This window comes from Neoarius graeffei, chromosome 9 (genome assembly GCF_027579695.1).
Source record: "Neoarius graeffei isolate fNeoGra1 chromosome 9, fNeoGra1.pri, whole genome shotgun sequence".
In the NCBI taxonomy this organism is placed as follows: Eukaryota; Metazoa; Chordata; class Actinopteri; order Siluriformes; family Ariidae; genus Neoarius; species Neoarius graeffei.
In genome coordinates this window covers 41,929,206-41,947,000 of record NC_083577.1, presented here as the reverse complement: position 1 = coordinate 41,947,000, position 17,795 = coordinate 41,929,206, and the positions used below count along the sequence as shown (strand labels likewise).

The following is a 17,795-nucleotide window of genomic DNA, read 5'->3' as shown; positions in this document are numbered from 1 at the left end:
TTGCTGAACCATGTGACTCACGGTCAGGCTCCTCATTGGTGCGTTCATCCCCAGAATACAAAGAGGTGGAAACCAGTATGTAAGATTATTAATAAATATATGTTGATGACTCCTCCTGTTTAGCCCTAGGAAAAAATATTCAAGAAACAAACAAAAACAAATTAGCTAGTCAATTAAATAAACTATTCTATGATTTAGATCACAACCATTAAAGGAGAAATGAAGTCATTTTTAAACTTGCTTTATTTCTTAATTAACGTGTTATTCAATTACATTTTCGGTTTTAGTAACCTTATATTGTGACTCATATTGGCAAATAATTGCAATTAAATATTATACTTATCGGCCTATTCGGTTTTTAGCCATGTTGAATTTAGTTCGTTTGGTCCACGGCAGGCGTCACTTATCCACGCGATCGTCACGAGACTTGTGTGAGATTTCGAAACGTGAAGTGTCAGCCAGGTGTCAGTGCCACCATTTTGAAAACTGTTTTCCAAATGAAATATTGCACAAAAACGAGATTAAATGACCATTACTGCCTACTTTTTTCAAACTTTCCTGATTGCTATCAAAACAAACACAACTTCCGGCTTGATTACGTCAGCATTCAAAAGAGAGTGTACGTGTCTTTTGACAACGTTGGCAGATTTTGGTCATTTTGATTTCCACTGTACATTTTACTTCCGTCCTACGATGTCTCGCACAGGTCTTGACGAATCTCGTTTACAGCCATTGCTTTGACATATGTGGCAGATCACAGAATCCAGGGACACATGTCGGCCCGGGGGCGGGCATTTTGAGTTATTGACAGATTCAGAAAGTACAGTTTCTAAGCTTTCCAATGATGCCTTCCATGTGGAGATCTGACAATATTTGAAGAATGTGTGGCCTTTTGAAAGTGTATACTTCTTAAAACAGGAAAGGGAGAAAATCGCCCTCAAAGTTTTCCATCTCAGCTACTCTGGGTGCAGGGCGGGCACATAATGCTGCTCATTTGCATGACATTAAGGAAAGCCCTACCCCCTACGAGCTAGCACGATACTACTTTCATGTAAACAAAGATCACCACGTCAATTTTCCTTCCATGCAAAGTATGCCCAACACAATTATGAAGTACAAAAATAAGTCCTAAAGTATACTTTAACGTTTTGTGGTTGAAAAATTACTCACACCGTAAGAAAGAAAGATAGCACGATGATGACACAACTAACACAACACTAGTTTCATGTAAAGCCTCGGTCACAACCGGCCGGACAGTACGCGCTCCTACGGCCGGTCTACACGCAAAAAACGCAAGAAACACACGGAGAGCGCGCATGAAACGCACGAGAGCGTGCGTGTGAAAAGCACGAGAGCGCGCGTGTGATGTGCTGATTTTCGAGCCGCAGACCGGCCGCAGAGGTTCTTTGTCATGTCAAACAAACTCTACGGGCGCTTACGTTTTTTTTCAGGTTGCAAGACAAACTTACGGCCAACGCGCGTCTTTCTCTGTGAAAAAAAAAAAAAACGCAGCAATTTGGGAAACGCCAAAAATCGCACGGCCAAAAAAATCGTATGTCCGGTTGTGACCTAGGCTTAACCAAACCACAACACTCTCCGTTACATGCAAAAATAACCACACAGCCTTAGATTAATAAACTTACCCCATCAGAAAGAGAAACGGCGCCTTGCACACACCAATGCCTCCGATGGAATGTAATCCTAGAACGGTCCGTGTATCATCCAATCATTCAAGTATTCCATTCAATCTGGAAAACGAGGTTGCGTTTTTTTTTGCTAGAAATGGTGATCTCCGATGTAAATACCGTGTGTCTGTTTGCTTCGCGGTGTTTGCTCCTCTGCGCTCTGTTTAGTAACTCATTCCATAGTGAAATCACACGCCTGTATGCAGGTTAAGTAGCCATGCGCTCAACTCGGATCATACAGCTGATTCGCGGAAAAAAAAACAAATGACGTTAAATCATCATGTGAATGGCCCATATGGTAATTTACCCACACCCCCCAGCAGGCTACAGTCCTGACAAAAACGAGACAATTTGCAACAAAAAATGTATGCTTTTCCAACAAAACAATCTATTATCTGAAATACTGATTGCATTCTTCAAGATCTCAACTTGCACATGATGGAAAAAAAACAAAAATCACAAATTTAAAAAAAAAATGCTTCTTTTGCGATTATCTTGGATTCGTTTCGGCCGACATGTGTCCCTGGATTCGGTGAGCGGTCACATATGGACTGATATATTACATAGCATATTTCAAACACTCATAACTTGCTATAGCAGTGACAAAATAGCTATCAAAAATGCATTCCTATATTTAATAAAATTAGATAAATAGAATTTTGATAGTAAAAAAATTGCCTTCAGTTCCCCTTTAAAGCATTGAAGTACCGCATTGCTGTACTCAGGCCAGCAAAAAGCGATATGTTAGTCACTTGAAACTTTGTGAAATGCATTTTTCTTTATTTGATTAAGCCGATTGGTCAAAATATAAAAACTCCTTGGAAGAAATAACACAATGCTAAAGACCTTTCTAACTGGCAAGTGATGTTGCATTATAAATGATAAAATCCTTATTTTAATATGCAAATGCAGGCCATAATGATGAAGTGATAGGGAAGAAAATTAATATACACTATATTGCCAAAAGTATTTGCTCACCTGCCTTGACTCACATATGAGCTTAAGTGACATCCCATTCCTAATCCATAGGGTTCAATATGACATCAGTCCACCCTTTGCAGCTAGAACAGCTTCAACTCTTCTGGGAAGGCTGTCCACAAGGTTTGGGAGTGTATTTATGGGAATTTTTTACCTTTATTAGATAGGACAGTGTAGAGACAAGAAATGAGCTGGAGAGAGAGACAGGGAGGGATCAGGAAATGACCTCAGGTCGGAATCGAACCCGGGTCCCCGAATTTTTGGTATGGCGCCTTAGTCGACTGAGCCACAGCGCCCCGATTTTTGACCATTGTTCCAGAAGCGCATTTGTGAGGTCACACACTGATGTTGGACGAGAAGGCCTGGCTCTCAGTCTCCGCTCTAATTCATTCCAAAGGTGTTCTATCGGCGGCACGGTGGTGTAGTGGTTAGCGCTGTCGCCTCACAGCAAGAAGGCCCTGGGTTCGAGCCCCGGGGCCGGCGAGGGCCTTTCTGTGCGGAGTTTGCATGTTCTCCCCGTGTCCGCGTGGGTTTCCTCCGGGTGCTCCGGTTTCCCCCACAGTCCAAAGACATGCAGGTTAGGTTAACTGGTGACTCTAAATTGACCGTAGGTGTGAATGTGAGTGTGAATGGTTGTCTGTGTCTATGTGTCAGCCCTGTGATGACCTGGCGACTTGTCCAGGGTGTACCCCGCCTTTCGCCCGTAGTCAGCTGGGATAGGCTCCAGCTTGCCTGCGACCCTGTAGAAGGATAAAGCGGCTAGAGATAATGAGATGAGATGAGATGAGATGAGATGAGATGAGGTGTTCTATCGAGTTGAGGTCAGGACTCTGTGCAGGCCAGTCAAGTTCATCCACACCAGACTCTGTCATCCATGTCTTTATGGACCTTGCTTTGTGCACTGGTGCACAGTCATGCTGGAAGAGGAAGGTGCCAGCTCCAAACTGTAAAAACAGTCTGCATGCCTAGGTGCTTGATTTTATACACCTGTGGCCATGGAAGTGATTGGAACACTTGATACCGATAATTTGGATGGGTGAGCAAATACTTTTGGCAATATAGTGTAGTTTACATAATTATTTGCAAATATTAACATTTATTAGTTGTGATTACATAATTATTAACCCTGTTGCTATGAAACCCCTAATTCAGTTCTGGTGCAAACAGCTGCCATCAGAAGTCCACCAATGTTCAATTAAAGTGTTACATGAATATAAATTCACCTGTTCCTGGAAGGTCCCATTGTTTACAAGATGGCCGACTTAGACGGATAGCATCATGAAGACCAAGGAGCGATCAAAACTATTCTGCAATAAATCAGGGTTTGGTTATTTTTAAAAAATTCCAAAACTATGAACATCCTGTGATGCAACATTGCATCCTTATAAAATGGAAAGCATATATGCTATAACCTAGAAGAAGCTGTCCACCAAAGGTCTGTGACTGGTTAAAGAGAGCGTTAGTATACAACCAAGAGGCCAAAGGTAACGCCAAAGGGGTTGGAGAAATCCAAAGCTCAGATAGAAGAATTTGGTCACAGGACAACTACAGCCAAGACACTATATATGTGTTTTGTTTTGTTTTTTTTCTCTCTCTTCTTCGTCCCATAGCTGGCAAGGGCCATAGGGGCACCACTGGTGACACTGATGACATTTTAAGTCCATCACTGGTGTGTCTAGGGGATCTATACTTGGCAGAGCCCATCCCTCTCCAAGCTTGATCAATGGACAATTTAGAGTAGCCAGTTAGCCTAACTGCATGTCTTTGGACTGTGGGGGAAAACGGAGCACCCAGTGGAAACCCACACAGACACAGGAAGAACATGCAAACTCCACACAGAAAGACCCCTGTTGGCCACTGGGCTCAAACCCAGAACCATCTTGCTGTGAGGTGACAGTGCTAACCACTGCTTAAGAGACCACTTCAATATTTCTTTAATCAGCATCTCTGTGTCTGGCAGCCATTTCATTCCAGTGCCTGTGCTGTAATTCCAACACAAGCACACCTCATTTTACTTAATGAGGTACTGATTAGGTGATCACATGAACCAAATTTTATTTAACAAGGAAAAGTATAAAAACCACTGCTATGGTCATCACTATCCTCTTGCAAATGTCAAAGATGACAATTCAAAAGCACAAGGTCACACAGCAGACATTGGGGACAACAAAGTTACAGATCGGCAGAGGGTGAAAATGACTCTCCACTGACCGGGATGATTGTCAACTCCTTCGAATGTCAATCAACAACCGTAGGATGACATCAAGTGACCTACAAAAAGAATGGCCTATGGCAGCTGGGGTTAAGTGCATGGCAAGGATGGTTTGAAACAGGCTCCACTGGGTGGGGCTGAAGTCATGCAAAGCTAGGAAAAGCCCTTCATCAATGAGAAGCAAAGAAGAGCTGGGCTGAGGTTTCCTAAAGACCATAAGGATTGGACCATAGAGGACTGGAGTAAGGTCATCTTCTCTGATGAGTCCAATTTTCAGCTTTTCCCATCACCTGGTCGGCTAATGGTTAGACGGAGACCTGGAGAAGCCGACAAGCCACAGTGTCTCACACCCATTGTGAAATTTGGTGGAGGATTTGTGTTGATCTGGGGTGCTTCAGCAAGGCTGGAATGGGGCAGATTTTTGTTTGTGAAGGACTCATGAATCAAGCCATGTCCATGGTTATCCTGGAAGAAAACTTGCTTCCTTCTGCTGTCAATGTTCCCTAACTCTGAGGATTGGGTTTTCTAGTAGGACAGTGCTCCATGCCACACAGCCAGGTCAATCAAGGTGTGGATGGAGGTCTACAAGATCAAGACCCTGTCATGGCCAGCCCAGTCTCCAAACCTGAACCCATTGAAAACCTTTGGAATGTGATCAAGAGGAAGATGGATGGTCACAAGTCATCAAACAAAACTGTGCTGATTGAATTTTTGTGCCAGGAGTGGCATAAAGTCACCCAAGAGCAACATGAAAGACTAGTAGAGAGCAATGCCAAGACGCATGAAAGCTGTGATTAAATGTCTGGGTTATTCCACCAAATATTGATTTCTGAACTCACTCTAAGTTTAGTATTGTGTTGTTTAAAATTTAATATAATCTTGATTTCTGTGCATTATTCAAGGCCTGAAAACACGTCATCTTTTTTGTTATTTTGACCAGTTGTCATTATCTGCAATTAAATGCAGAAAGAGTGGCAACCTTAGAAACATGAACTTCATACAATCTAAGGTTGGAAGGGTTAAATTACAAATGGCATGTGCATGAAGAATTTATGTTAACACCCACTGCTGCTGGTGTCTGCTCTAAGGCCATTTTAATTCACTTGCTTCTTTTTACATGGTTTTACATATAAATTTTCTTCTCAAAAGCAGTAAACAAAAACAAAAAGCAAAGTACAGAAAAGCGTGTTGAAATGTACCTTTATGTCAAGTCCAGCCTACTGAAAAAAGCTCTATATATTCAAACGCAATTTGCAATTAGGCTGTAATTGCTACACTTAGCATATGCTGGTAGAGGTTTGAGGACAACTGAAAACAAAATTATAGGGTGGAAGTGCTATAATGTGGGAGTGAGATGTGGAGGACCACAATTAGTTTCACATTTTGAGAAAGGACCTTTTCAACACAGGCAATCACTGGGCATTTTAATGATGGCTGTGGGTATCCAATCGTCTCCCAAACAGGCTCAGAATTGTTTTAAGCATGTAAAACAATTCACGGTTAAACTATCCAGTGCCAACTGGGATTATTAAAGCTGAGTGTTGTATTTTAAGATGAGGATGGTCTGAAATACAGTGAGGTCCAAAAGTCTGAGACCACACTGAAAAGGTGGGAATCTCATCTCATCTCATCTCATTATCTCTAGCCGCTTTATCCTGTTCTACAGGGTCGCAGGCAAGCTGGAGCCTATCCCAGCTGACTACGGGCGAAAGGCGGGGTACACCCTGGACAAGTCGCCAGGTCAAAGGTGGGAATTTTTAAGTTATTTTTATTTACCATTGGAAATAAACAGAAGGTTTGAGAATTTTGAAATATTTAAAATAAAGAAAGTAAATGTTCAATATCTCAAATATTTAATATTCAAGATTTTATACTACTTCTAGGTCCCCATTTAAATGTAAACAAATTAGAAAAAAATATTGACCATGTTAATTGCTTTGTACAAAAGGTCAGATTTTCCTCATGTTTAATCTCTTCTACTCAAGTATGTGTTCAGACGACATGCTGATGGATTTGATTTAAAATGGATCATAAGGTTTTGCACAAACTTGTGGAGTCCATGCCAGCTCAAGCGCGCACTGTCATTAAAGCAAAAATGGGACAAACAAAATACTAATAAACTCTGAAATTCATGTAAATATTTAAAGATTTTTGTTTTCACACAAACTCTTGTCAATAATATAATTTGTAATGAAAATTGGTGTGTTAAATTAGAAAAATGTTCAAGATGAGGATGATCTTAGAGGCAAGGAAATGTCCAAGAATCACAGTGGGAGAATTCTAACTCCGATTTCAGATCACTGAGGCCAAGTTTACATTAGACCGTATCTGTCTCGTTTTCTTCGCGGATGCACTGTCCGTTTACATTAAAACGCCTGGAAACGCCGGGAAACGGGAATCCGTCAGGGTCCACGTATTCAATCCAGATCGTGTCTGGGCCGGTGCTGTGTAAACATTGAGAATACGTGGATACACTGTGCTGAGCTCTAGCTGGCGTCATCATTGGACAACGTCACTGTGACATCCACCTTCCTGATTCGCTGGCGTTGGTCATGTGACGCGACTGCTGAAAAACGGCGCGGACTTCCGCCTTGTATCACCTTTCATTAAAGAGTATAAAAGTATGAAAATACTGCAAATAGTGATGCAAATACTGCCCATTGTGTAGTTATGATTGTCTTTAGGCTTGCCATCCTTCCACTTGCAAGTGGTAAGTGACGCGCATGCCCGACATGCACTGAGATCACACACACAGCGGCTCAGTCCCGAATCACTGCTTGTGCACTCCACTCGCGCGCTCTGTGAGCTGCGCAGGGCCGGAGTGCGCACCCTCCAGAGGGCACTCGCTGTTCAGGGCGGAGTGATTTGGAGAGCAGGATGCCTGCGGAGACGAGCGTATCCGTGTATTGGCGTTGCTGTGTGCACGCAAATCATGTATTGGCGTTGCTGTGTGCACACTAATTGTTTTAAAAACGTTAATCTGATGATCCGCTGATACGGTCTAATGTAAACCCCACCTGAGACTCTGCTAACCTATCATAAAGCTTCAACTTAGCTAAGCCATCCATCCATCCATTATCTATACCATTTATCCGACAAGATTGCAGAGGAAGCTGAAGCCAATCCCAGTCAACTTTGGGCAAGAGGCACGGTACACCCTGGGAAGGTCACCAATCTATCGCAAGGCTAACACTGAGGCTACGTTTACATTAGACCGTATCTGTCTCGTTTTCTTCGCGGATGCACTGTCCATTTACATTAAACCGCCTGGAAACGCCGGGAAACGGGAATCCGCCAGCGTTCACGTATTCAATCCAGATCGTGTCTGATCCGGTGCTGTGTAAACATTCAGAATACGCGGATACACTGTGCTGAGCTCTAGCTGGCGTCTCATTGGACAACGTCACTGTGACATCCACCTTCCTGATTCGCTGGCGTTGGTCATGTGACGCGACTGCTGAAAAACGGCGCGGACTTCCACCTTGTATCACCTTTCATTAAAGAGTATAAAAGTATGAAAATACTGCAAATACTGATGCAAATACTGCCCATTGTGTAGTTATGATTGTCTTTAGGCTTGCCATCCTTCCACTTGCAAGTGGTAAGTGATATGCGCTGGGATCACACACACAGCGGCTCAGTCCCGAAAACACTGCTTGTGCACTTCACTCGCGCGATCTGTGAGCTGCGCAGGGCCGGAGTGCGCACCCTCCAGAGGGCACTTGCTGTTCAGGGCGGAGTGATTTGGAGCGCAGGATGCCTGCGGAGCCGAGCGTATCCGTGTATTGGTATTGTTGTGTGCACGCAAATCGTGTATTGGTGTTGCTGTGTGCACACTAATAGTTTTAAAAACGTTAATCTGATGATCCGCTGATACGGTCTAATGTAAACATGGGCTGAGGCAAACAACCATTCACACTAACATTCACACCTATAAACCATTTTAGAGTAGCCAGTTGACCTAATCTGCATGTCTTTGGACTGTGGGAGGAACTCCACACAGGCACAAGGAGCACATGCAAACTGCTGTGAGGTGACAGTGCTAACCACTGCACCACCATGCCACCTGACTTCGTTAGTCATCAAACCAAATGAAGCCATACTGTAATTAATCTGTAACAACGTCAGTACCTCAGTGTTGTACACCACCTAAAAAGGAATACTATGTACACTTAATTTCCAGTGTATTTGTTAGAAGTGTATCGAGCACCTGATAAAGTAGGTCCTGTGAGCAATATTGATGCCTGTGATAATCTACCACAGAAAAGTCACAAATGGATATGTAAGCCTACAGATCAGATAGTGGGATATGACATGTTGGGGTGATACTGGACAGGAACACTGAAACTGTATCATCTGTGTATTTGGATTTAGGATATTGTGCGGCACTCTGGTGCAACAGGAAGCTTCACAGCTCCAAGGTCCCAGGTTTGGTCCTGATCTTTGGTTACTGAACTGTCTGTGTGGAGATTCACATGTTTTTCCTGTACCTATGTGGGTTTGCTCTGGGTTCAGTGTCTGTGAAGATTCTCAGTCATCCAGGTCATAGTAAACTGTGGGTGGTAAAAGAGAGCAACTGGATTTGCTTGAAGATTCTTGAAGATGTTTCACCTCTCATCCAAAAGTATTATTCAGTTCTGTCTGACTAATAGGGAATATTAGGTATTTATCCTCTCATGGATGAAAAGCAATCCTAAGGTGTCGTTGAGTCATCCTGTTGGTGTGGGTCACTGGGGGCTGGGTGTAAACGGCCTAGAGAGTCGTTGGGATGATCAATGGGTTGTTGGTTCTCTCTGTCCTCCTGTGAGTCACTGAAAACAACTGGGTTTTGGTGTGCATTCAGTTGTCTGGGAAGTGTGCTAAGGACTGCATTGTAGGTGGCTGATAAATGATGTCTTAGGCCCTGTCCACACGGCAACGGATTCAGGTGACTCCGATACAATTGCTTATCGTTTAGGCCTGGCGTCCACACGGCACCGGCGTTTTGGGTGCCCAAAACGCAATCTTTTTGAGAATGGGTTCCAGAGTGGAAAGATCTGGCAACGTTGCCATTGTGAAGTCGTCTGGATGAGTAGAACGGATTTGTTTACGATGACGTCACAACCACATGACTGTGAGTGCTTCACGCCGGGTGACCACCACCTCTGTTCAGTGATGGCCATTCCAGGTTGACAAAAATGGCTTCTTTAACTCCTTGCTCATACCAACGATCCTCTCTGGCTAAAATGCGTATGTTGCAACCCTGAAATGAGTGTCCTTGTTGGAAACATGCCACATCACGTCAAAAACTCCCAAGATTTTGCTACTAAAGTTGCAGACCTCAAACTAGACTCAGATGAAACTATGGTTTCCTACGATGTCATTTCTCTTTTCACCTGCATTCCCACCACAGAAGCAGTCGAATCTGTTAGAAAATGACTCCTTCAAAACAGCACCTTACTGGATAGAATGAACCTCACCACGGACTAGATTTGCACCCTGACTGACCTCTGCCTGACCACCACCTATTTCCAGTTTATTGAAAGCTTTCTTCAAGAGCAGAAAAAGGAACATAACGGACAAGGAGGACAACAGGAACAAACGCAAGAACATTGTCATTCCCTACATCTCTGGTCTATCTGAGAAACTCAGGAGGATCTTCTACAAACACAACATTCCAGTACATTTCAGACCCAATAACACCCTGAAGCAGAAACTGGTCCACCCTAAGGACAGAATAGCCAGACACAAACAGGACAACGTAGTGTATGCAATTCAGTGCAGTGAGGAATGCACGGCATCGTATATTGGGGAAACAAAACAACCGCTTCACAGGCGCATGGCTCAACACAGGAAAGCCAGTTCCTCAGGCCAGGACTCTGCTGTCTATCTTCATCTTAACAACAAAGGACACTCATTTCAGGATTGCAACGTATGCATTTTAGCCAGAGAGGATCGTTGGTATAAGTGAGGAGTTAAAGAATCCATTTTTGTCAACCTGGAACGGCCATCATTGAACAGAGGTGGTGGTCTAAGGCCCTGTCCACACTGCAACGGATTCAGGTGAATCTGATAAAATTGTTTATCGTTTCGGCCTGGCGTCCACACGGCACCGGCGTTTTGGGTGCCCCAAAACGAAATCTTTTGAGAACGGGTTCCAGAGTGGAAAGATCTGGCAACGGCACCGTTGCGAAGTCGTCTGGATGAGTAGAACGGATTTGTTTACGATGACGTCACAACCACATGTGCTTCACGCCGGGTAGAAGTGTAACGAACTCGATGCGAGTTGTCAACAAATCCTATAACTTGGTTCATGAAACGCGCTTACAAAATATTTTCACTGTGAATATTTATTGTGTAATGGTGCAAAGTGAGAGAGAGAGAGAGTCAATCCCGCCAGCAAAAATAGGGAAAAAAAGGAGCGATCTCACCTCTTCAGATGTTGGTTTAAGTCCTACAATACATTCCTCAAAAAGGGCGTAGAAGAACAAATTAATCCATCAACGTGTAGCATTCAATTTATTCCGGACCATTAAAGACGCCGCCTTCCGAGTAGAATCATACGTCATCCTCGCTGCCATATTGGATGGGTCAAAGCGGAGAATAAAGATGCCTCATTCATGTGCTGCATTTAACTGTACCAACAGGTTTGCCGTCCAAACGAGATCACATGGGATTACCTTTCACAGGTGAGACTGGAAAAATACTTTTCATTGTATTTGGTCATTATAAAATAATTTTACGAACAGATTTTTCTGACTTTGTGGCTAATATGAAGTCTCGCGCATAATAGTTTATGCGCATGCGTCCTTACTTCTTCTATTGTTGTGGTGTCTCCGATGGGACCGTCTTACAGCGCACCTAGAGGTGTGGCATGTGTATTGCATCGTTTTCAGCAAGCGTTGCGTTGCCATATGGACCTGATATTTTACTGATCCGTTGCCCATGTGGACGCGATTTTTTTTTTTAAATCTCGTTGTCGTTGTCGTGTGGATGTAGCCTAAGGCTACATCCACACGACAACGGCAACGAGATGTTATTTAAAAATATATCGCGTCCAAATGGGCAACGATCAGTAAAATATCAGGTCCATATGGCAACGCAACGCTTGCTGAAAACGATGCAATACACATGCCACACCTCTAGGTGCGCTGTAAGACGGTCCCTTCGGAGACACCAGAACAATAGAAGAAGTAAGGACGCATGCGCATAAACTATTATGCGCGAGACTTCATATTAGCCACAAAGTCAGGAAAATCTGTTCATAAAATTACATTATCATGACCAAATACAATGAAAAGTATTTTTCCAGTCTCACCTGTGAAAGGTAATCCCATGTGATCTCGTTTGGACGGCAAACCTGTTGGTACAGTTAAACGCAGCTAATCTTTATTCTCCGCTTTGACCTCTCCAATATGGCGGCGAGGATGACGTATGATTCTACGCGGAAGGTGGCGTCTTTAATGGTCCGGAATAAATTGAATACTACACGTTGATGGATTAATTTGTTGTTTCTCACCTGTGAAAAGTAATCCCATGTGATCTCGTTTGGATGGTAAACCTGTTGGCACAGTTAAAGGCAGCGCATGAATCTTTATTCTCCGCTTTGACCTATCCAATATGGCGGCGAGGATGACGTATGATTCTACGCGGAAGGCGGCGTCTTTAATGGTCCGGAATAAATTGAATGCTACACGTTGATGGATTAATTTGCTCCTCTACGCCCTTTTTGAGGAATGTATTGTCGGACTTAAATCAACATCTGAAGAGGTGAGATCGCTCCTTTTTTTCCCTATTTTTGCTGGCGGAATTGACTCTGCCCTAAGGGCAGAGTCTCTCTCTCTCTCTCTCTCTCTCTCACTTTGCACCATTACACAATAAATATTCACAGTGAAAATATTTTGTAAGCGCGTTTCATGAACCAAGTTATAGGATTTGTTGACAACTCGCATCGCATCGCAATGAGAAGATCATTGGCACTACTGGTGTTAAGAATCAGACCATTTCATAAATGAATATTTTGCTGTAGAGCTGCAGTGTTTGTACAATTGCATGTTTTTGCTTCACTATTACTGTCACCAGGGTTGCCAGATACTGCTGACGTTTTCCAGCCCAAAATATGTTCAAAACCCGCCAAAATGCACCTGAAACCGCCCAATCTGGCAACACTGACTGTCACTATTCTGCTTCTTGCATTACTACTGTGAACTAACACTGAACATAATAATAATAATAATAATAATAATATCCAAGCTCGTGTTTCACTCTCACTAGTGCTCTGTAAGGCTTTTTCCTGGTGATATTCGTTATACTTCTACCCGGCGTGAAGCACTCACAGTCATGTGGTTGTGACATCATTGTAAACAAATCCGTTCTACTCATCCAGATGACTTCACAACGGCAACGTTGCCAGATCTTTCCACTCTGGAACCCGTTCTCAAAAAGATTGCGTTTTGGGCACCCAAAACGCCGGTGCCGTGTGGACGCCAGGCCTAAATGATAAGCAATTGTATCGGAGTCACCTGAATCCGTTGCTGTGTGGACAGGGCCAAGACATCATTTATCAGCCACCTACAATGCAGTCATTAGCACACTTCCCAGACAACTGAATGCACACCAAAACCCAGTTGTTTTCAGTGACTCACAGGAGGACAGAGAGAACCAACAACCCATTGATCATCCCAACGACTCTCTAGGCCGTTTACACCCAGCCCCCAGTGACCCACACCAACAGGATGACTCAACGACACCTTAGGATTGCTTTTCATCCATGAGAGGATAAATACCTAATATTCCCTATTAGTCAGACAGAGCTGAAGAAGACTTTCGGATGAGAGGTGAAACGTCTTCAAGAATCTTCAAGCAAGTCCAGTTGCTCTCTTTTACCACCCACAGTCTGGGTTCAGTGGTTTCCTCCTACCTTCAAAAGACATGCCAGTAGCCAATTGCCAATTCTGTGTGTGTGTGTGTGTGTGTGTGTGTGTGTGTGTGTGTGTGAATAGTAAGCACCCTGAGATGGACTGGCATCCCATTCTGGGTGTGTTCCTGATATGCACCGAGTGTTCTCAAGATAAGCCCTATGTTCACTGTGACCCTGGCCAAGACAAAGTGATTATGAAAGATGAAGGAATAAATTAATAAAATATTTCCTCATCCACCAACACTGTAAAAAAAATCAAGCCTCTTCAACTTAAAATTTTTCTGGATGAAACAAATAGTTCAACCCCAATTCCATAAATGTGGGACGCTGTGCAAAACGTAAAAGTATATATATAGTTTTATATTTAATAGAAAACAGAATGTGATCATTTGCAAATCATGGAAACCCTATATTTCATTGAAAATAGTACAAAGACAACATATCAAATGTTGAAACTGAGAAATTTTATTGTTTTTTGAAAAATATGCGCTCATTTTGAATTTGATGTCAGCAACACGTTTCAAAAAAGTTGGGATGGGGCATGTTTACCACTGCGTTGCATGATCTCTACTTTTAATAACACTGTAAAAGTTTGGGAACTAAGGAGACCAATTGCTGGAGTTTTGAAAGAGAAATGTTGTCCCATTTTTGCCTGATATACAATCTCAGTTGCTCAACAGTTCGGGGTCTCCTTTGTAGTATTTTGCATTTCATAATGCACCAAATGTTTTAAATGGGAGACAGGTCTGGACTGCAGGCAGGCCAGTTTGGCACCCTGACTCTTTTACTACAGAGCCATGCTGTTTTAATACGTGCAGAAAGCGGTTTGGCATTGTCTTGCTGAAATAAGCAATGCCTTCCCTGAAAAAGATTTTGTCTGGATGGCAGCATATTACTCTGAAACGTGTATATATCATTCAGCATTACTGATGCCTTCCCAGATGTACAAGCTACCCATGTCATGTGCACTAATGCCCCCTCATACCATCACAGATGCTGGCTTTTGAACTGTGCACTGATAACAAGCTGGATGGTCCCTCTCCTCTTTAGTCTGGAGGACGTGGTGTCCATGATTTCTAAAAAGAATTTCTACTTTTGAGTCGTCAGACCTCGGGACAATTTTCCACTTCGCCTCAGTCCATCATAAAAGAGCTCAGGCCCAGAGAAGGTGGCGATGTTTATGGATATTGTTTAACTTGCATTTGTGGATGCAGTAATGAACTGTTTTCACACATGATGGTTTTCTGAAGTGTTCCTGAGCCCATACAGTGATTTCCACTACAGACACATGTCTGCTTTTAATTCAGTGTCTCCTGAGGGCCTGAAGATCACAGGCATCCAGTGTCAGTTTTCAGCCTTGTCTCTTGCATACAGAGATTTCTCCAGATTCTCTGAATCTTTTCATGATATTATGTACCATAGATAATGTGATCCCCAAATTCTTTGCAATTGTACATTGAGGAACGTTATTCTTAAATTGTTGCACTGTTTGCCCACACAGTCTTTCACAGAGCTGTGAACCCCTCCCTATCTTTACTTCTGAGAGACTCCGCCTCTCTGGGATGCTCTTTTTATACCCAATCATCTTACTGACCTGTTGCCAATTAACCAAATTAGTTTTTGAGCATTACATAACTTTTTCAGTCTTTTGTGGCCCCGTCCCAACTTTTCTGAAACGTGTTGCTGACATCAAATTCAAAATGAGCATATATTTTGCAAAAAACAATAAAATTTCTGAGTTTCAACATCTGACCTGTTGTGCTTGTATTACTTTTGATGAAATATAGGGTTTCCAATATTTGCAAATCATCATATTCTGTTTTTTATTTACGTTTTACACAGTGTCACAAATTTATGGAATTGGGGTCATAAGAAGTAGAATCTTGCAGAGAGTCAGTTTGAATCGGTATCACTTATCAACCAATATTTACACTCATCGGACACTTTATTAGGAACATCCATCCACCTGCTGTTTTATGCAGTTATCTAATCAGCCGATCCCTTGACAGCAGCACAATGCATAAAATCATGCCGATACAAATCAAGAGCTTCAGTTAACGTTCACTTCGAACATCAGAATGGGAAAAATTGTGATCTCTGTGACTTTCACTCTGGTATGGGTGTTGGTTTGAGCCAGATGGACTGGTTTGAGTATTTCAGAAGCTGCTGATCTCCTGGGGTTTTCACACACAACAGTCTCTAGAGTTTACACAGAATGGTGTGAAAAACAAAAAAACACTGAGCTAGTGACAGTTCTGTGGGTGGAAACAAACGCCTTTTTGATAAGAGAGGTCAGAGGAAAATGGTCAGATTAGTTCGAGCTGCCAGGAAGGATATAGCAACTCTTTACAACTGTGATGAGCATAAAAGCATCTCAGCATGCAACAGCAGAAGACCATGTTGGGTTCCAGCCAAGAACAGGAATCTCCGAATCAAGAACAAGTTCCTGTTAAAGTGGCCGGTGAGTGTATATCTCTGATACAGACAGATGAGCAAGTGTGCTCGATTCATCACAGGCATACGTTAAATATCAGCACAAAAACAACATAGAATTTTAAAGTTTTATGATACTTATGGGGGTGGCACGGTGGTGTAGTGGTTAGCACTGTCGCATTACAGCAAGAAGGTCCGGGTTCGAGCCCCGTGGTCGGCGAGGGCCTTTCTGTGCGGGGTTTGCATGTTGTCCGTGTGGGTTTCCTCCGGGTGCTCCGGTTTCCCCCACAGTCCAAAGACATGCAGGTTAGGTTAACTGGTGGCTCTAAATTGACCGTAGGTGTGAGTGCGAATGGTTGTCTGTGTCTATGTGTCAGCCCTGCGATGACCTGGCGACTTGTCCAGGGTGTACCCTGCCTTTCGCCTTCCAGCTTGCCTGCGACCCTGTAGAACAGGATAAAGCGGCTAGAGATAATGAGATGAGATGATACGGTTCTTTAATAATACTGTCATGAAGACAGGCATCCAGATGTTTTGTCCTGTACTTCTGCACAAGCATGATACAGGATAAGTATGAAAATAATAAAGAGGAGGAGGACACTATAAGATGTTTAGAAGGCGCTATATTTATTAAACATAGCATCTAAATCAGATACTCGGAGTCATTTCTGACCTCCACAGCAACAAAGTTAAATGTGATTAAATGGACTAGCAGCGGCGAAATGTATGGATGACCAAAGTCCTCCATCTGTACTGAACATCTGCTTCCGCACGGTTACTATAGCAACAGAGGAGCAAGAGGCTCCGACAGATTCATCTTTAAAACCGTATTTCATAGAAACCAAGACGATATAAACCACACGTACCTATTTCGAATCCCGTGACAGATATATTGCAGACAGAAATCCATGAAGGCTGATAAAAAGCATGACTGATCCCGCGGTAAAGATGGTGATTTGAACGGAGGCCTGGCCTGCGCGCAGCCGCTGCCTACTTCCTGGTATCAGACGCGTAAATAGCCGAATGAAACTCCGTCATCACGCGCTTGATTTCGGTAAAACAGGAAAGCGAAAGGCGCGCGCCGCTCAGGAAACACTCACGGAAGCTCCGCCGGTGCTGGCGGACCGGATGCTGCGGAAGCGCTCGCGAGCTGCCGTGATGCTGTAGATGAGCTCGAGCTCCAACTGCTGCAGCAGCAGCAAAGCACGCGCGCAACCTCAGAGCCAGCGCGAGCCCCCCGCGCACAGGCCCTACTGAAAACCAGCGCAGCAGCAGGCAGCGTGCACACACACAGCGGCGCTGGAAAGTTTGTGAACCCTTTAGAATGTTCTATATCTCATCTCATCTCATTATCTGTAGCCGCTTTATCCTGTTCTACAGGGTCGCAGGCAAGCTGGAGCCTATCCCAGCTGACTACGGGTGAAAGGCGGGGTACACCCTGGACAAGTCGCCAGGTCATCACAGGGCTGACACATAGACACAGACAACCATTCACACTCACATTCACACCTACGCTCAATTTAGAGTCACCAGTTAACCTAACCTGCATGTCTTTGGACTGTGGGGGAAACCGGAGCACCCGGAGGAA

General features: G+C 43.5%; 1 protein-coding gene across 5 annotated transcripts in view; it reads right to left on the bottom strand.

Annotated features, from left to right (window-relative positions):
- nalcn (sodium leak channel, non-selective) overlaps positions 1-17,379 on the bottom strand; it is a 214,278-nt gene extending 196,899 nt beyond the window's left edge. For 4 of the 5 annotated variants that reach the window (XM_060929521.1, XM_060929523.1, XM_060929524.1 and 1 more), the window contains exons 1-3: positions 17,074-17,379; positions 3,887-3,970; positions 22-125 (exon numbers count right to left, since the gene is read on the bottom strand). The gene's annotated coding sequence lies outside the window, so the exon portion shown is untranslated. The remainder of the gene's footprint in view (positions 1-21; positions 126-3,886; positions 3,971-17,073) is intronic. The other variant, XM_060929522.1, reaches the window with a different exon arrangement.
- Positions 17,380-17,795: the final 416 nt, after the last annotated feature.